Consider the following 21,043-nt stretch of genomic DNA (forward strand, 5'->3'; position numbering starts at 1 on the left):
TCTTGATATATTCTGTGAGTCGGGAAGAGCACGAGGAGCACTTAAGAGGGGTCTTGGATACTCTTAGGAAGAATCAGCTGTTCACGCAGTTCAAGAAATGCGATTTCTAAAAAGAGAAAGTCAAGTTCCTGGGACATGTGGTGTCCAAGGAAGGGATAACTGTCGATCTTGCTAAGGTAGCTACAGTTCAAGACTAGAAGCAGCCTGGTTCAATTACTAAGGTGAGGAGCTTTTTGGGTCTAGCAGGCTATTATCAACGCTACATACGAGACTTCTCGAAGATAGCTAGACCGCTATCTCAGTTGACACGGAAAGATTTAAAGTTTACTTGGAATGAGAAGGCAGAGTTAGCTTTTTAAGAGCTGAAGGATAAGTTGACGTCCGTCCCTGTGTTTGTATTGCCAGAGCAAGGGGTTAAGTATACGATATATACTGACGCCTCTCACATTGGTCTGGGTTGTGTCCTTATGCAAAAGGACAGGGTGATTGCATATACTTCGAGACAGTTGAGGAAACACAAAGAAAATTACCCTACACACGACCTGGAGTTGGCAGCTGTCATTTTTGCATTAAAGCTCTGGAGACATTACCTCTACGGAGAGGAGTTCGAGCTCTTTTGCGACCACAAGAGCCTTACGTACATCTTCACGCAGCGTGACTTGAATATGAGGCATCGCTGATGGATGAAAACATTGAAAGACTTTAAGTTCGATGTTTCTTACCATCTGGGCAAGGCGAACCTTGTGGCAGACGCGTTGAGTCGCAAGAAGACTATAGAGTTTGCGGCTCCGCTAATGATAGCAGAATGGGACATGTTGGAGTTTGTGCATGACTTTGAGCAGAAACTTATGGTGGAAGAGCCGTATGAAGTTATCGTATACATTCGTGTACAACCCCTCATTGATGAGAGGATCGTTGTAGCTCAAGCAGATGATGAGTTTTTGGCGAAGATGAGAAAGCGAGTTGGTACAGATGAGAACTCCGAGTGGAGTGTTAGTTCTGATGGGGGCCTACGATTTCATGGCCGATTATGTGTCCCAGACATTCCTGACTTGAGACGAGAGGTTCTCGAGTCAGCCCATACTTCTAAACTTGCGATGCATCCAGGTAACACGAAGATGTATCAAGATATGAGAAGATCTTATTAGTGGGATAACATGAAGGTTCACATTGCTGAGTTTGTATCACGTTGTCTCACGTGCCAGCAGGTCAAGGCAGAGCATCGCCGACCTCCTGGGCTGCTTCAGCCCATGCCCATAACAGAATGGAAGTGAGACTTCATCTCTATGGATTTTATTTCAGGGTTACCAAGAACAAGGAAGGGACATGACTCTATTTTGGTGATCGTCGACCGATTGACGAAGTCGGCTCACTTCTCACCGATAAGAGTCACAAACTCTGCAGACGAGTTGGCTAGATTGTACATCAGAGAGATTGTACGTCTGCATGGAGTTCCCTTGGAGATTGTGTCTAATAGAGACATGCGTTTCATATCTATCTTCTGGACTCGTATCCAGGAAACGATGGGTGTGAAATTGAATTTTAGCACCACGTTTCATCCGCAGACAGATGGGCAGACGGAACATGTGAATCTGATTCTAGAAGACATGTTGCGAGCTTAAGTTTTGAATTTCAAGGACAGTTGGGATGATTGTCTCCCTTATGAAGAGTTCGCGTATAACAACAGTTTTCAGGCGAGTATCGGCATGGCTCTCTATAAGGTATTGTATGGTCGCCTATGCAGAGCACCACATTACTGGACAGAAGTTAACAAGCGTAGTTTGATTGGCCCAGAGTTGGTTCAGGCGACTTCAGTGAAAGTTGACATTATTCGACATCGACTTCTGACAGCCCAGAGCAAGTAGAAGAGTTACGCTGATACGAGGCGGCGACCACTTGAGTTTGAGGTTGGAGACCATGTATTTCTAAAGGTTTCCCCTATGAAGGGAGTTCTGCGGTTCGGTAAGAAGGGAAAGCTCACGCCGAGATTTACTGGTCCATTTCAAATTCTAGATCGAGTGGGAGCGGTAGCATACCGCCTCGCTTTGCCCACACCACTTACGGGCGTGCATAACGTATTTCATGTTTCTATGCTGAAGAAGTACGTTCTTGATCCTTGGTATATTATCAGTTGGGAGTAGGTGCAGTTGAGCGAGGATGCCACATATGTACTGCGACCGACGCGTATTCTAGACAGGAAGGAGCGGGTATTGCGTAGCAAGGCCATCCCTCTTGTGAAAGTACTATGGACGCATCATAGTGAAGAAGAGGCTACTTGGGAGACTGAAGCTAAGGTCAGAAAGAGCTACCCTCAAATCCTTGAGGAATACGAGAAGGTATGAATTTCGAGGACGAAATTTTTCTTTAAGGGGGGTGGATTGTAATGACCCAGAAAATTTCGTGTCAAGACCCGAGTACTACCTCTATTTTCCTTAGAAGTTATTGTGGGTTAATTAGCGTTAAACAAGATTGCTTGTGAAATTAGCATCAATCACTTTAAATTTGATCTGCAGGACTCAAAAACTGTAGAATCGTTAGCGCTATATTACTCTGAAATCTGGGATTCAACGCTAAATCCAATTGCCCATGGAAATTTTTAAAAGCTTTGGATCGGACCTGGACCGTGCGTCGAAAGTCCGATAGCGATGATCGTAGACAGTTATGTTCACCATGTTGGACTTGACCATCACCTCAAAAATCAAGTCCAGGTGATGTCCTGGGTCGATTTGATTGAGTTCGGAGTGAAGAGTGTGAGAACGGTGAGAAATTAAATATGTTTTTCTAAAATCTGAATCATGTCACTTGCGCGATGATTTTAAGCAATCTGACCATTGGATTCTGACCCAATTTTACCCTCGGATCGGGGAAGATGGCCCGGGCATGTCATTATGCTTGTGGACCTGATCGAGTTTCAGTGACCGTTGAATTGACTGTGGTCCACCATGGCTGATCTGTAAATCCGATCGGTACGAAAACTTAGCCTGACCTAGATCCATGGTCAGTGAGCTTAAGTCCGACCGCACGTGGAAAAAGGACCATCGGAAGTGCTTCGTTGGATCGAGAGAGGCCTGATTTGGTTATAACCTAAGTATACCTTGGCCCTGGGGCTATTTTCATCAATGTTAGGCCTATATAAAGACCTTAAAACCCTCACTCTCTTTTCCATACGAATTTCCTAACCCTAGCTAAGAAAGAGAGAGGAAAAGAGAGAAAAAGTGAGAGAGAAGTTGGTGAATCATCTTAAGATTCTTTCCTGTCGCTCTACATCCTTAAACCATCACTTTTGAATCATTATTCCGGTGATTTTGAGTTCCTTTTTGGGCAAGTTAATCTAACCTTAATCTGTTTTAGAGCTTAGAATAGTCTATGTGTTGATGTAGCTCATTTCTATTCTTGCCTTACGTTATCTAGTCGCCGTTGACAAAGACTTATCGTCTGAATAGTTTGGTGTGCTTTTTCTAGTTTAAGGTGCGGACTATATTCATATAGGTTATGGTTTTCAAGGCTTTCAATGTCAGATAATGGTTTATTCTTGTTGTGGGTGCAATTTCACATGCTAACTGTTATGTTTATATTGTATCCCTGATATATATGCCTTATGTCGAGTTTTGTGTATTTCTTGTGTATGTAGAAAGTACTGTATACGTATAAAATATGAACATGTACTTGCCATGATTATTTGTCGTGTATTTGTGCTAGATGTATGTGTGTCAACTCTTTGGCAAAACGAATTGTCCAAATGCATGTTTTCCAACATACGTCATGTATGTTGCACTATGTAGTCTAAGTGTTTGTAAAAATGTCTGAATGCTTAAAGTGCAATATATTATCCTATTTGCGGGCGTTGAGAAGCGATCCTCAACTCTCCTATTGGTGTGTATGATTTCCTATATGTAAGTCACATTCCTTGTTGTTTAACTTCGAGTATTACTTATGTGTAAATCCATGTTAAGTTGATATTCTTCAAATGCTCACATGCTATATGATTTGAATTGTTGTTCCATTACTGTTGTGTATGGGACTATGAAATTGTCTAGGAAATCGGTAATCGGCCTTGAGTTCATGGCTGAGGTTGCTTTCGCCATAAAGGACGTGATTTGACGAACCCGAGTCATATTAGAGTTGTCGGCAATGGTTTGGCCACACGGAGTGTTTGCACACTCTATTTCACCACATGTCATAGGGCCGACCATTTGCAATGGTTACTCCACCATATGTTCTTAGAAATTGTGGGATTGCTAACTAGTTTAACTTGAAAGCATGAGTTGCATTTATTAAAATGCTCGATTGCTTACTTAAGATGCATGCTCTAGAAATTGGCAAGTTAGGGGTATATTATTCTTGAAACTGATTGAATACATTAGTTTTTCTTCAATTATCAATACATGCTTGAATCTTCATAAGATTGGATTGGTTGTAAGTCATGCATTATTTAAAATCTCTCTATGGGAACTCCTACCTTAAGAGAGTCCGAGCTTAGGGTGTAACGGGACAGAATTGTGATGAAAATAGACCATCGATATGGAGGTTATGGTTAGTGGCATTTGAGCTATGGGGTTTACCACCTATAAGTGATTCCAGTTTTCTGACCATGGAATGAACCTGACAACATTTCTTTTCTCTGCTGTTTACTTGTATTGATCCATACATACCATCTCATTTTAGTCATTGTATTTAAATGATTTCGATACTTCATTTCCAGTCAGCATACGGTGGTAGTTCCCTTATATTAAGAATTGATTGGCCATATGTTGATGGATCTATACACACCCTAAGGCTGTAGTCTCATGAGCCAGGGATGGTGATATGGGACTTATGCCTGAGCTGTCGGCCTACGCTAGTGATGAGCCCTCGTAGTTACCTTGAGCATACTTAATTGGCTGTTTGTGACTGGACTAATAATAGGTTGGCTAATCATGCATTCATGGCATAGACCAGCGTCTATCGCTATTGTAAATGATGTACGTATTTTGTTTGATTGGATGAGCTTTTCCAAGTCGATGATTGCATGGGTGACGAGCCCTTTGTCCGTACGGAAAAGCATCCCCGGGGCGATGATTTGCATTCACGCATACATGCATGTAATAAGACTGCATTCCTATGTTTTGTGTTACATGGATGTTTTAGGCTATTTCTTGTCTAGAGTAGCAGTGTGTAATCTTGAGGGGAGATCACACTAAGTTGGCCACTCATTCATCAATGTTCAACTGTGCAGAGGATATAGGGGCTGATGGACTTGTGGTAGATCAGAAGGCGGCTGCGGTCGAGGAGGAACCCTGTGATGATGAGCCGTACCAGGAGGCGGCAGCATATTACGACTTAAATCAATAGATTTCATTTATGATAGATGTTTGGGATTATTATTATTATATTTGAGGATTTTGTATATTGGCCCCCAACTGAGTGGGCTAAGATATTTTTCATGTTTTGATCATATCTATGCTATGGTTGTCTTTCTGCTACTTGCACTCTGATTTCCATTGATTACCACTATTATTCAGTTAACACCTAGGTTTTGGGGATACGAGTCATGTACTCGGGTTCTAAAAAACTAGGGTGTTACAAAGGTGAACTTTGGAAAACCTTATTTCATAGTGAATGCCAGTATCCCGTGGGTGTGGATATTGGGAGTGGAGTAGTTGTGTGGCTGTTTACGAACAATTGGTGTACACACATGAACCACTATAATTCTTGGAGTTTAGATGATGATGATGGTACATGTGTTATGGTGAATGTTGTAATTTACTTTATGCACTTGTGGTGAATGTTGTAATAACTTAGTTTATTTTCTTTGTCTCTTTATTGGTTTGAGTTTTTTATTCTTTTTTTGTATTAGGTTGTCCTTAGAACCAAGTTTGTATCAACCTCTCAAGACTAGTGCATTTGAGGTTGCAATTTACTTGTGTTATCTTATTATTTATTTGTATTATCTGCCTTTACTTTCTACATTTATTTTTTTATTTAGTATAATCCTATCCACCCCCCCCTCAAGGACTTAGAGCTCGCCCTTTTCAAGTGGTATCAGAGCCTTATAGCTCATTCCATTGGATTCATTTCCTTAGTTAAGCGATCTCGAGCTCTTAATATGTCAAATTTTGATAGCCTATCTGTTTCTAGGCCACCACCTTTTGATGGATCCAACTATGCCTATTGGAAAGTAGAATGAGGATTTTTCTAAAATCCATGGATGAAAGTGTGTGGCAAGCAACAATGACTAGGTGGTACCCACCTACAATTGAAGTTCTTGGCACTGATGGAACTAAGTCCTTAAAAGAATCACCTTATTTTTCATGGACTACTCTTCAGAAAAATGAAAGTAGTGCAAATGCCAAAGCATTAAATGTAATCACTTATGCACTATCATCATATGAGTTTAAAAGAATTCTATCTTGTGATACTGCATAACGAACCTGGGATATCTTAGAAATGACACATGAGGGAACAACTACTGTCAAAAAGTCATAAGTGCAAATCCTCACAACTAAGTTTGAGTAAATTCGTATGGAAGAAAATGAAACATTCATGGACTTCTATACAAATTGAATGACATAGTTAACTCAATGTGGGGTCTTGGAGATAGCATCCTAGAAAGCAAAGTTTGTGCAAAAATACTGCATTCACTTCTTGAGAGATTCAATTCTAAGGTCATTGCTATTCAGGAACTTCAAGATACCAATAATATGAGGGTGGAAGAACTTGTTGGTTCACTTCAAACCTATGAATTGAATTTTAAGGCTTCAAAAGGTAAGTCTATAGCCCTTAAATCTTCGAAACATATTTCTCAAGATAATAATATTTCTGATTGTGAAAATTTAGATGATGATATGGCTTTATTAGTGAAAAAGTTTTATAAAATTTTTAAGACTAAAAAGAAGGTTGATTTTCAACAAACCTATGAAAATTTTTAGAAAAAGAGTAAATCTAAAACTTAGAAATCTCTAAAAGATAGCCAATGTTTCAACTGCCATGAATACGGGCATTTGGCAAATAGGTGTCCAAAAAGGGACAAGTCAAAGATAAAAGGCATGTTACCCACATGGGACGAATCGTCTAGCTCTGAAGCTTCTTCTGAGTCAGATGATTCAGAACCTGAATCTACAAATGAAGTCAAGCCCTTAATGACTCTAGCTAGAGTCACTTCCACAGATAGTTGTGATTCAACTTATGATGAAAATCTGAGTGACCTTGAAAACGATGAAGATTTACAAGATGCCTATAATGCCCTATACAGAGAAAGTTATAAGATAGCCGTCAAGCTTAAATTACAAAAAGAGAAATTTTTAAAATTAAAAGAGGATTTTGAAAAGTCACATGTTTCTGATTGTTTTGAAAAATCAAAATATGACTTAGATTTTAAATCATCTGAACTTGAAAAATTAAAATCAGAAAATGAGAAATTAAAACTTGAAGTATCTTTTCTCTTGAGTTTAAAGGACACTTGGAAGTATGCCCAAGGAGACCCTAAACTTGAAAGATTGCTAACCGCATCTAAAAAATGTGGTGATAGATCGGTTCTGGGCTATGATAAATTCATGCCTCCTAAAAATAAGAATACAACTCCTATATTTGTTAAAGGAGAGTCCTCCAATTCAAAAGGGAAAGGCTTAAATCAAAACAGTTTTAAAAACTCTAAAACTTTTCAAACTCCCAAATTTAATGCGAACCATATCAGCCATAGAAATCAAAATTATAACCCCTTAGCTTAGAAATTGTGGACTTACTCATGGAGCTTCTGAAATCTAACTCGAATGTGAGATTTGATAATGTCTATAAAAGATGAAAAAACAACAATGTTCCAAAACCCAAAATGACTATGAAATGGGTTCCTAAGGTTACTTATTTAGTTGCCCACACTACCTTTAAAGCTTCAAGTTAATCAAAGTGGTACTAGATAGTAGTTGCTCTAAACACATGACAGGTGACAGAGGTTTGTTCACCAACTACAAAGAAATGACTGACGAGTTAGTCACATTTGGTGATGGAAGCAACTGCAAAATAATTTTCCAAGGTATGGTTTGACTTTTCAATCTTCCTCCTTTTGAAAATGTTTTATTTGTAGAAGGTTTAAAGCATAATCTTTTAAGTATTTCTCAAATTTGCAATAATAAACATAGCGTTAAATTCACTAATCAAGGATGCGAGATATCTAATGAGAAATGTTGTGTGATACTAAATGGTCGAAGAACATCTGAGAATTGATATATTGTAAGTAATTCTAGCTTGTCTAAATTTACTTGTTACATGGTCCAAACCAATGAAACTGAGTTATGGCATAAACGCCTTAGAACTACCGGAATTTATACAGACTGAGCAAGGCCGATCTAATAACAGGTCTACCCAAATTAAAAAAATGGATAAAATTTGTGGCGAATGTCAAATCAGGAAACAAACAAGGAGTAGTCACAAGAAAGCGAACTCTTGTGCCACATTTAAACCCTTTAAACTCTTCCATATGGATCTTATTGGACCAACTAGAATGAAGAGTCAGGTGGAAAGAAATATATTCTAGTAATAGTTTAAGAATAGAAATTTTGAGAAGTTCTGTACCGATCATGGAATATCACATGAGTTTTTTGCACCTAAGACACCTCAACAAAATGGGGTTGTTGAAAGGAAGACCGTGTACTTCAAGAAATGGCTAACGTAATGTTGAATAGCATGAAGTTACCTAAAAATCTTTGGGCTAAAGCTGTTAACACTACATGTTATATAATAAACTGTGTTTATACTAGAAAATCAAATGATAAAACTGCATATGAATTATGATTCAATAAGAAGCCCACAGTTAAATACTTTCGAGTTTTTGGAAGTGTTATATTTTGCATGACCGTGAAAATTTGGGGAGGTTCGACTCTAAAAGTGACGAAGGGATTTTCCTAGGGTATGCTCTAAATAGTGGAGCATATTGAGTTCTCAACAAGCGAACCGATGTTATTCAAGAGGCCATTAATGTGGTTATAGATGATCACCTGAATACACCTATCTCTAGTTCGGAAGATGATGAAGTCACTATATTTGATAAACCTGACACTTCATCCAGTCAAAACAACACTGAACTACGATCAGTGAAAGACCATCCAACTGATCAAATACTAGGTAACCCTCTCACTTGTGTGTGTACCCATAAACAATTAGAGAACATTGTAATTATGCGTGTTTTACTTCCCAAATTGAGCTGGCCAATGTGAAAGAGGCACTTCCTAATGAAAACTGGATAGTAGCCATGCAAGATGAATTAAATCAATTTATAAGAAATGATGTATGGTATCTAGTTCTTAGACCAAATGATAACATATCATAGGAACTAAGTGGATCTTTAAAAATAAATCTGATGAGTTAGGGAACATTATAAGAAACAAGGTGAGACTGGTTCTACAAGGGTACACTCAGATAGAAGGCATTGATTATGATGAAACCTTTGCCCTAGTAGCTCATCTTGAATCTATCAGATTATTCATATCCATTGTTTGTTTCAAAAAGTTTAAAATTTATTAGATGGATGTCAAGAGTGATTTCTTGAATGGTGATTTACATGAAGTAGTGTATGTTGAACAACTTAAAGGCTTTGAAGATCCTAAACACTTTGATCATGTGTATCACCTGAAAAAGGCACTCTATGGTTTAAAACAAGCTCCCAGGGTATGGTATGAGAAATTGACTAAGTTTTTACTAAGTCATAACTTTGTAATGGGGAGTGTTGATAAGACACTGTTTGTAAAGAAACACAATGATCACATACTTATAGTGCAGATATATGTTGATGATATTATCTATGTTTCTACATGTTCTAACCTGTCTACTGAGTTTGCAGAGTTGATGAAATCCAAGTTCGAAATGAACATGGTAGGAGAACTGAATTACTTCCTTTGACTACAAGTGAAATAGATTAAAGATGGAATTTTCATTTCTTAGACCAAGTATGCCCTAAACTTGGTTAAGAAGTTTGGATTTGAGAATGGTAAAAACTTCGATACTCCTATGAGTACAACTCTTAAGCTTTCTAAAGATGCTTTAGGTAAAAGTGTAGATCATAGGTTGTATCGCAGTATGATTGAAAGTTTATTATATTTAACTACGAGCTGACTTGATATAGCATTCAGCGTAGGTATTTGTGTTAGATATCAATCAGACCCTAAGGAATCTCACCTAATTGTTGTTAAGAGAATTATCAGATATGTCGCAAGTTCAGTTAATTTCAATTTATGGTATCCGCATGATACTAATGTTCAATTAGCCGGTTACTTAAATGCTGAATGGGCTGGGGATATAGATGATCGAAAGTCCACTAGCGATGGATGTTTTTATGTTGGGAACTATTCGGTTTCCTGACATGGCAAGAGGCAAAGTTCTATATCTTTATCCACAGCTAAGGCTAAATATATTGCAGCAAGAAATGCTTGCACTCAACTTGTATGGATGAAAAGAATGTTACTTGACTATGGTATTGCGCAAGATACTATGATTTTATATTGTGATAACTCGAGCACAATAAATATATCTAAGAATCCCATCCAGCATTCCCGTACCAAATATATTGATATACGGTATCATTATATTCCGGAACTAGTTGAAGATAAAATTATTTTATTAGATTATGTGCAATTTGAAAATCAACTTGCAGGCATAGTTACTAAACCTCTGGACAGAAACAGGTTTTCTAAATTAAAGATTGATATTGGCATGTGTAATTCTAATTGAAATTATCATGTTTAAATTACTATATTTTTCTACATTTTTATGTATTTTATTTCTGCATTTAAATTGAAAATTATGCAATTTTTTTTATGCTTGCACGACCAGTCGAGCACCATACTCGACCAGTCGTGGCACGACCGGTCGAGCACTATACTCGACCATCGTGATGCGCAGGCATAATCCTCTTTTACATGGAAAAAGTCACTTTTTCACCATTTTTCTCATCTTCCTCAAGTGTTCCTTCCACGACTCGTTGAACCCATCTTCGATTCTTGCATGTAAGTGCTCCATTTTTTTTATTTCCTTTTGGATTTAGGTTCCTAGAGTTACATCTTGCTTGGATCTTGTTTTTATTTCATCGATTATAGTGGTTTATTGGGTCTTATTGAGAAAATCTTATTGTGTTTCATTTCTTAGCTTTCTTTGGTAGATTTTCTTGATTCATTGTGATAATGGAACGTCACACTAAGAAAACTCGAGCTTTTACTTCTCGTGAATCATTGGTTAGGGTGAGAACCCTACGGGCTCCAAGTGATGATTCGGATTATGTGCGTGACTTCCATCAACAGAATGTCATTGTTGAACGGCCCCTTAATGCCAATCATATTGCTCAATTCCAGATTATTCCTCTCCTTATCATTGTACGATGGGAAAATATTTTGAAATGGGGTGGACTTGCATATCGGTCCATTGCGCAGGCCATGTTTGCTTGCATCATAGATGTCTCCCTAGATGGCCTGACCTTCACTATAGCCTTTAGAGAAGGAACATTTCAAATTAAAAAAATTATGATTGCTGATCAATTAGATGTAAGTGTCAATGATGAAGGTATTCCTAAAATGGTCCTAGCTGAGTGTTCACACCCCAAGTGCAGGGTTGTGATGTAGTAATAAACTCGGTAAGACCGAGGTCGAATCCACAGGGACTGATACCTGTACGTTATCTGAAACCAAGTAGAACTAGAACTAGACTAAGATGTGATCTAAACCAAATAGGATTTAAGAAATAATTGTGGAATAATTATCTAAAAGTTTAAGGAATTCAGAGGAAGGAAACTAGGGATTCAGAGGATCCACTTGTAGAGATCAGGGAGATCTTATGCTTGCGGCAAGGATTATAGAATTCAAACTGAACTTACTTGATCTGATTTTTTAAGAGAGGAAAAGTATATGAATTAGAATGGATTCCATCATCTAACCATGCCCAGGAGACAAAGCAAATAACGAAATTAAACTAATTACCAACTAATCAACAATGTATGAAGATCAGGAAGGGTACCGTCATCCTACCATGCCCAGGAGACGATGGTGAACAAAAGGGCTTCCTGACTTCATAAACCTAAAAAGGGGAGGAAATACTCAAAGCCATTGCAGGTTTATTGTAATTTCAGTCACAACACACCATTATAGACTAATAAAAATATTCCTTGTAATAATCAACTAAACCACAGTAAGTTCAGAAATTTAATTCACTTCCATAGAATAAACTCTCCCATCTCGCTACAGGCTTCACCTCTTAGCCCTGGCTAAGAGGTTTAGCCACACATGGATGGCTAGCGCTCTTAAAAATAAAAACAAAATAAAACAAAAAAAATAAATCAGAAGAGAAAACGAACTCTCTATTGCCTTCTTCTCTCTCCCTTGCAATTGTCCAAGCAAAAACCGAGCATCCACGCTGCCAGCTCTCACGTCCTCCGTTTCCCTTTCTTCCTCACAAGCCAAAAACGGGAGCGAGCAGCAGCAGCAGCCCCGTTTTCTCCTCACCTTCTTCTTCCCGTCCTTTTGTTTTTTCTTTTTTTTCTCCCTGGTTTCCTTCCTTCCTTTTCTTCCTTTAATAGCAGCAAGGCCGGTGGAAGGGAGTCCCGGCTGGAGTCGGTGCGTGCAGGAGAATCCTTTCACAGCAAGGAATCGGCAAAAGAAGCACGGGTCAGCTTACGCAGCCAGTAATCAGAGACTTCGTGCGGCCCGCTGTTCACTTTCTGATCAATTCTGCCAGCGTGGAAGTGGATGCATCTTCCCTCTCTATCATTTAGACGGTTCAGATCATCGAGAAGATTGATGACCGTGGCCCACAACTCCCCCGAATCTCCGGATTTCCCGGACGCGCGTAAAGCGTACGCAGAGGCGCTGATGTGTTCGTTGGGCCCCACAGAGGTGTTTTTGAAGAAATCCACCCCGTCCATTGGGTTCAGGACGAAATTTCGGTCAAGAATGGGTAGTTTTGAACGTCCATTGACGCGGAATTAGAGAAGAAATCATCCAAACATCAATTTGAACGTTGCAGGGCAGTCCACTTATGGCCTCTGTATCGTGCACGTGTGCTTGCATGGGTCCAAAAGTTTAGCATGGGTTTGAAGAAATCATGGCCCTCTACAAGATGGATGGCTTGGATCATCCGAAAAATTACGCTGTGGGGCCCACTACCGTCCGCAAAACGGACGTCGTCCGTCCGTTACGCAGCGCGAAACGGCTGCTGCCATGTTTGGGAAGGAGACGCGGCTCGGGTCATCGTGTGCTGTGCACACACACATCACATACGGGCCCCACCTTGATGTATAAGCAAAATCTAATCCATCCATCCATTTTGCCATCTCATTTAGACCGTCTAGACCAACTTTGAAGCATATCCAGATATCAGGCGGGTCCCACATAACGATTAAAGGGGCTGATCTATGCATTGGACCACTTCCAGAGGGATCCAATGGATGAAATTTCACGTGTACGGTTCATTTATGGTCCTCAGGCCACGTATGGAGTTTCGAACTGATCGGGTGGTGAGAACCCTGTGATCTTGCATTATGGACACTTTTCAGACCACTTGAGCTTCAATTCCTTGATTTTCTTGGGTCCCTGATGCGTAATTCCTTCGTTCTTGGTCTTCTAGAGTCCGTGCCTTGCCTTGGTCCTTCTGGAGCGTCGAATCCATGCATTTTACCACCCTTTTTCAGTCCAGGCTCTTAAACACACCCTGCATTACAAACACGATTAAATTAGTCCGATAAACAGTATCATGTGTGTAAATCTATGCAACAACTGGGTCTGATATGCAATATTTGACCCTCAACACAACCCCCAACCAGCATCTTGCTAGTCCCGAGCAAGGTATGCGAAAAATAAGTTGAGAAATACAGGACACTTTTTATGAACTCAAGGGATTTATGAAGAACAATTCAGATACTCGAATTCTAAGATTCATGAATGTTGGCATTACTTTCTCTTCTAGACTTAATCACACGGTAACTTCGTAATTAAGTTCAAAATATTAGTCCATCAATTAGAACAATTCTAAACATTAAATTCCATAGATGCATAGTCTAATCTTGAAACATTAAAATTCACTTCTCTATTTAAGGATATCATTGGTAACCAATAGGAGAATTCACGATAACCAGAACTTGTCTCACACATTATCTTTTTATTCTTTTAATTTTTTGACTTTTCCATTGAAAGTAATGTCAAGAAGGGGAATCAAATCCTTACCTATAGGGAGCAAACCTAAGGTAAAGACTGTACACCCAACTTGTTCACATATCATTCATGGGGAATTAAATCTACACCTATAGGGAGCAAACCTATGGTGTAGACCATTCGCCTAATCCTTTCAATTTTCCAAGTTGGTTCCTTTCATGTTTAGTGATTACTAAGTTAATCCTTTAATATCGAACTGAAACCTTAATATGCAAGCGAGATGCGTCCTGCGAATTTATGACTCAATCAATGTTTACAAATTCTAATAATGGATTAACAATTCAAACTTAGCTCTGAAATTTGATAGATGACTGAATCCAAGAGTCATAAAGTACCAACATCACGCATCTTGTAGTTCTAAATCCAAGATGGCCGTTAAAATCGCTTCGAATTCATATGAAATTCTAGAAAAAATTTTAAAAATTTTCACAATCTCTGCTCATGACTAGGAACATACTGATTAGGAAGCCTAATCTCCCACCCCCAACCTAAAATCTACATTGTCCTCAATGTAAAAGAAATAAGCATGCAATGCACATGGGACAAAATGAGTAAATGAGAAGTAATGGGAAGATAGTACCTGGATGATGCATAGAGAGACACTTTTCAAGAGATCACAGCTTGGGCACCGATCAACACGAGAGAAAAGGCAACAAAATTGACACAAAATAAAATCCTACCTATACCACTTTCGTAGGTGCTTTCGATTGCATTTAGCGTATGCAACAAGCCTTTAAACCCCTAGGTTACCCCTAGTGGACGAGTTGTAGTCTCGTGAGGGTTTGCAGTAATGTTACCCACAAACATTGAACTAACTAATGATAAAAATGAGATGAAGAGCTGGGTTGCCTCCCAGGAGCGCTAAGTTTATCGTCTTCAGCCGGACAAATAAAGCAACTACTCTAGTCCTAAAAAAACAGGAAACCTACCTCTACCTCCATCAGACTAGGAGATCAATCCTGGTAAACAGGATCAGTCAGAGGCATGGACATGTCCTCTGAATCAAATTTCTCGACAAATGGTTTCAATCGATGGCCATTGACTTTAAACTCCTTGCCATTGTCGGGATCTCTTATCTCAACGGCCCCATGAGGAAAAACAGTAACAACAATGTAAGGGCCGGTCCAACGAGATCGAAGCTTACCCGGAAAGAGATGTAATCGAGAATTGTACAAAAGGACCTTCTGACCAGGCGTGAATGATTTTCGCAAAATGTGTTGGTCATGAAATGCTTTCATCTTGTCCTTGTAAATTCTCGCATTATCGTACGCATCGTTCCGGATTTCTTCAAGTTCATTTAATTGAAGTTTGCGTAACGAGCCAGCGTTGTCCAGATTGAAATTCAGATTTTTGATCACCCAATACGCTTTATGTTCCAACTCCACAGGCAAGTGACAAGCCTTCTCATAGACAAGTCTAAAGGGCGACGTTCCAATAAGGGTTTTAAACGCAGTACGGTACGCCCATAAGGCATCGGTTAATCAGGTTGACCAATCCTTACGATCAGGGTTAACCGTTTTCTCTAGGATATGTTTGATCTCCCTATTAAAAATCTCAGCTTGTCCGCTTGTTTGTGGATGGTATGGGGTGCTCACCTTGTGAGAGATACCGTATTTCTTCATTAAGCTTTCGAATGGTCTATTACAAAAGTGTGAGCCCCCATCACTAATGATGGCTCGAGGCGTTCCGAACCGAGAAAGGATGTTCTCTTTTAAGAATTTAATGACCGTGCGATGGTCATTCTTTCGACACGGAATCCCTTCAACCCATTTAGTGACATAATCCACTACGAGCAAAATATACAGATTTCCAAACGATTGGGGGAATGGTCCCATGAAATCGATGCCCCAGCAATCAAATGCTTCAATGATAAGGATGGGATTCAAAGGCATCATATTTCGACGGGACAATGCTCTCAATTTCTGACAACGCTCACAAGCTTTACAAAACTCATGAGTGTCCCTGAACATAGTGGGCCAGTAAAAGCCACATTGCAGAATCTTGGCCGTGGTCTTTTTAGCAGAAAAGTGACCACCACAGGCCTCTGAGTGACAGAAGGAGATGACGCTCTGATGCTCATCGTCTGGTACACATCTCCTTAGAATTTGGTCTGGGCAATATTTAAATAAATAAGGATCATCCTGAAAAGTTGCGCACCTCGGTGAAGAATTTCTTCTTATCTTGCGCCGTTCACTGCGGTATAGCACCCGTAGCAAGATAATTAGCAATATCAAGAAACCAAGGTGAATGGGAGACTCAAAACAGTTGTTCTTCAGGGACCATATCATTGATATGGGTCGCCTCAAGGGAATCGGGGGTATTAAGGCGAGTCAGGTGATCGGCCACTACATGCTCTACTGCTTTTTATCTTTAATTTTCAAATCAAATTCTTGGAGTAGAAGGATCCATCGTATCAGGCGGGGCTTAGAATCATTCTTAGAAAGAAGATGCTTCAGTGCTGCATGATCCGTATAGATAATGATCTTGGATCCGATCAAGTAGGACCTAAATTTGTCCAAGGCGAACACTACGGCTAAGAGTTCCTTTTCCGTAGTCGAGTAGTTCAACTGGGCGAGATTTAGAGTTCTACTCGCGTAATGAATGACGTAGGGCTTCTTATCTTTTCTCCGGCCTAGACCGCCCCAAGAGCATAATCAGAAGCGTCGCACATAAGCTCAAAAGGAAGGCTCCAGTCGGGTGGCTGCATGATAGGTGCAGTGGTTAACGTGCCTTTAAGCTTGGTGAAAGCTTCCTGGCACTGCTCAGTCCACTCGTATGGAACATCCTTTTGAAGAAGATTACATAAAGGACAAGAAAGAAGACTAAAGTCCTTTATGAATCGCCTGTAAAATCCCGCGTGTCCTAAGAAGGATCACACGTCTCTGATGTTCTTGGGTGGAGGTAGGTTAGAGATAAGATCGATTTTTGCCTTATCTACCTCGATTCCCTTGGACGAGATGATATGCCCAAGGACAATTCCCTTCTGAACCATGAAATGGCACTTCTCCCAATTAAGTACCAAGTTCTTTTCTTCACATCTTTTCAGCACACATTTAAGACTTTCCAAGCACTTGCTGAAAGATGGACCGTAAACAGAGAAATCGTCCATGAAGACCTCTAGATATTGCCCTACCATATCAGAAAATATACTAAGCATACATCGCTGAAAGGTGGCAGGGGCATTACATAGTCCGAATGGCATCCTTCGATAGGCAAAGGTGCCGTAGGGACATGTAAATGTGGTCTTTTCCTGGTCTTCAGGGGCTATCTCTATCTGGTTGTAGCCCGAATACCCGTCAAGGAAACTGTAATAGGAATGACCAGCTAACCTTTCCAAGATCTGATCAATGAATGGTAAAGAAAAGTGGTCTTTCCTTGTGACGGTATTCAACTTCCTGTAGTCAATGCACATTCTCCAACCAAGAGTGACTCTAGTTGGCACGAGTTCATTATTAGCATTGGCTACGATGGTGATTCCGGACTTCTTAGGGACCACTTGAGTTGGACTCACCCACTGACTATCAGATATAGGGTATATAATACCCACGTCCAGTAGTTTAAGAACCTCGGCCTTAACCACTTCCTTCATATTTGGATTTAGTCTACGTTGTGGTTGCCGAGCGGTTTTTGCATTATCCTCAAGATATATGTGGTGAGTACAAATCGAGGGATCGATTCCTTTGAGGTCCGCTATCGTCCATCCCAGGGCTCCTTTATGCTCAATGAGAGTAGATATAAGCATACTCTCCTGTTCTTTCTCCAGGTGGGCAGAGATCACCACCGGGTATGTCTCATCTTGACCCAAATATGCATATTTCAAATCAGAGGGCAAAGGTTTTAGGTCAAGCTTCGGCGGCTTGAGGTTAGACGGTAGAGGCACTACATCAGTTTGTGGTAATTCTTCAAATTGTGGCCTCCATCGGTTAACTTCAAGTACCGGTGCAGAGATCAAGCAAGGCGCACGTCTCCCTAATCATGTCATCATCAAAATCATGGGAGTGGGCCAGGCACGTCTCTATAGGGTTAGAGGATAAGGTCCGAGGTGTCGTATCTTCCACGAAAGAGTCAATCATGTTAATGTCGTGGAAATCGTCATCATCCTCTGATGCCGCCGTTATTGAAAAAATGTTTGACTCCAATGTCAAATTTCCAAAAGACATAGTCATGATACCATTCCTACAATTGATAATTGCATTTGACGTGGCAAGGAATGGGCGACCAAGAATGACGGGAATCTGAGTGCTCATGTTATTGATGGGTTCAGTGTCCATGATGATAAAGTCTACAGGGTAGTAAAATCTATCAACTTGGACCCACACATCCTCAATTATCCCTCTTGGTACACGAACAGAGCGATCAACAAGTTGTAGTGTGGTTAGAGTGGGTTTTAATTCACCCAAACCTAACTGTTTGTATACCGAGTAGGGAATCAGATTGACGCTCGCTCCTAAGTCAAGAAGTGCGTGATCAATTCGATGGTTCCCGATTACACATGATATGGTTGGGCTACCGGATCCTTATATTTCTGCGGCACGCCTTGCTTCAGGATGGCACTCACTTTCTCACCAAGAAGATTTTCTTTTGAATAATTTTCCGCCGCTTGGTCGTGCATAAGTCTTTAGGAATTTGGCATATGAAGGTATCTGTTTAACGACATCAAGTAGAGGAATGTTGACTTTCACCTGTTTCAACACCTCTAGGATATCCTGAGAGTTAGAGAGAGGTTTTGGTGAAACCAACCGTTGGGGGAATGGAGCAACTGGCTTCTCTAAAAGTTCCGGTTCCACTTTTTGTGGGACATCACTGGATCCATCATTGTTGTCCTCTTTTGGTTCTTGAGGCTTTTCGGGCCTAACCGGAAGAGTTTTATCAATGATCTTCCCACTCCTAAGAGTGGTGATGGATTTAGCATGTCCCATCTGATTTGAAGAGCTGGGATCATTATTCTCATACTGCGGTTTAGGATTGGGGAGAGGTTGTGCAGGAAGCATCCCCTTTTCTATAACCGTCATACGAGAATCTATTTTTTGCATGAAATCTGTGATTCCCCGCATTGCCTGAGCCAGCTCTTGTATGGGATTTTGAACCGGTTCCTCTTGAGGTTTCACTTGATTTGGATTTTGATTGAAGAAACCTGGAGGAGTCGCCGTTTGTCCATTCCTCCAACTAAAGTTTGGATGATTTTTCCAGCCAGGATTGTATGTGTTGGAGTTAGGTCCAGTAAAAGGTCTTTGATAGTTATTTACGGCATTGGCTTGTTCATTCAACACTCCTCGAAAGGCAGGTATTGTAGGACAGTTTTCAGTTGTGTGAATGTTGCAATCACAGATGCCACAAACAATTTCATTGACCTTATCCTTCTTTCCTTCCATGGCCTCAACTTTCCTTATGAGCGTAGTCACTTTACACTTGAGATCATCCTCTTCTTTCAAGAGATATAATCCACCCTTCTCCTTTAATTGAGTTGGCCTAGACGTGGTGTTCGACTTTGGGTAATAGTCCCAAGATTGTGTCTTTTCAGCCAAACTATCGAGGTAGTCCCATACCTCGTCGATATCTTTATTAATGAACTCTCCATTACACATTGTCTCGACCATTTGGCGCATGGAAGATGTCAGTCCATCATAGAAAAAATTTGTAATGCGCCATGTTTCAAATCCATGTTGTGGGCATGAACTGACCAAATCTTTGAACCTTTCCCAACATTGAAAGAATGTTTCATCTTCCTTTTGGGCAAAGTTCATGATCGCTTTTCTGAGGGTAATCGTTTTATGATGTGGGAAGAATTTTTTTATGAATTCCCTCTGCATATCGTTCCATGTGCCAATGGATCTAGGACGCAGTGAATGTAACCACGTCTTAGCTTTCTCTTTTAAGGAAAAAGGAAAGAGTTTACTTGTATCCTCAGATACATTAGGAAAACATAATGTAGCTATTATCTCATCGAACTCTTTCAAATGTAAATATGGACTTTCAGATTCAAGTCCATGGAATTTGGGAAGGAGTTGGATAACTCCTGGCTTGATGTCCATTTGTCCTGTGTTTTCAGGAAAAATCATGCATGAGGGCGTACTCACTCCCGCCGGTTGTAGAAAATCTCGTAAAGTACGAGGCGGGGGTGCCTGTTGCACCTCATTCTCATCTTGGGTATCCTCCACCCTGGGTGGGAGTAGAGGAGGTTGGTCTTCAGCCATAACTTCACTTAACTCAGGGGATTTCGAGTGGTGTCTAGTCCTGCGATGGATAGTCAACCCCTCAACCAATCCTCCTTCAGTCAAGAGACGTCGAGTGTCGTCACGGGCCCACTTGGGCATGAAAAACACTCGCAGCCCTCGATTAAGAACCTAATCCTAAGAAAGGAAAAGAAAATCTAGAAAGAAAGAGAGAGTTGGAAAGAAATTACCAAATTGGAGTCCTAAGTTAAAAACCTGCAAAATAAAACAAAAATAAGTTAGATTCTTAAAAAGAGAAGAAAAATAACAGTAAATTAATTTCTAAAAGAAGGAATTCTTAAAAGAAAGTGGAAATTTCTAAAGTAAATTAGGAAAGATCTAAACTAGAGAGTAGATTATTAAAAGAGAACTGAAAGATAGGGAGTAGGGAAAGAGCTTACCAAATTAGAAATTTCTATCTTAAAGGCCTACAAAATAAGAAGGTTAGTTCCTAAAAAATATTCTAAAACAAATTAGGAAAATAAATTAGATTCTAAAAGTGCTAGAATTAGAAAATTTCTAAAATTTAAACCCTAATTCTAAAAATATGAAAAAGTAGAGAGATTAGGAAGGAATTACCAATTGAGAAACTTATGTCCAGATCCTATAAAATAGGAAACAAGTTAGTTTTGAACTCAAATAGAAATAAATAAATAAAACTAAGGTTAG

The 21,043-nt window shown here is 39.9% G+C and overlaps 1 non-coding gene across 1 annotated transcript; it reads left to right on the forward strand.

Moving 5' to 3' along the window:
* Positions 1-19,817: 19,817 nt before the first annotated feature.
* Positions 19,818-19,924, forward strand: LOC131247595 (small nucleolar RNA R71). The gene has a single exon (XR_009171872.1). It is a non-coding gene; the product is annotated as a small nucleolar RNA R71 (small nucleolar RNA).
* The last annotated feature ends 1,119 nt before the right edge of the window (positions 19,925-21,043 follow it).

Source organism: Magnolia sinica, chromosome 5 (genome assembly GCF_029962835.1).
Source record: "Magnolia sinica isolate HGM2019 chromosome 5, MsV1, whole genome shotgun sequence".
Lineage (NCBI taxonomy): Eukaryota > Viridiplantae > Streptophyta > Magnoliopsida > Magnoliales > Magnoliaceae > Magnolia > Magnolia sinica.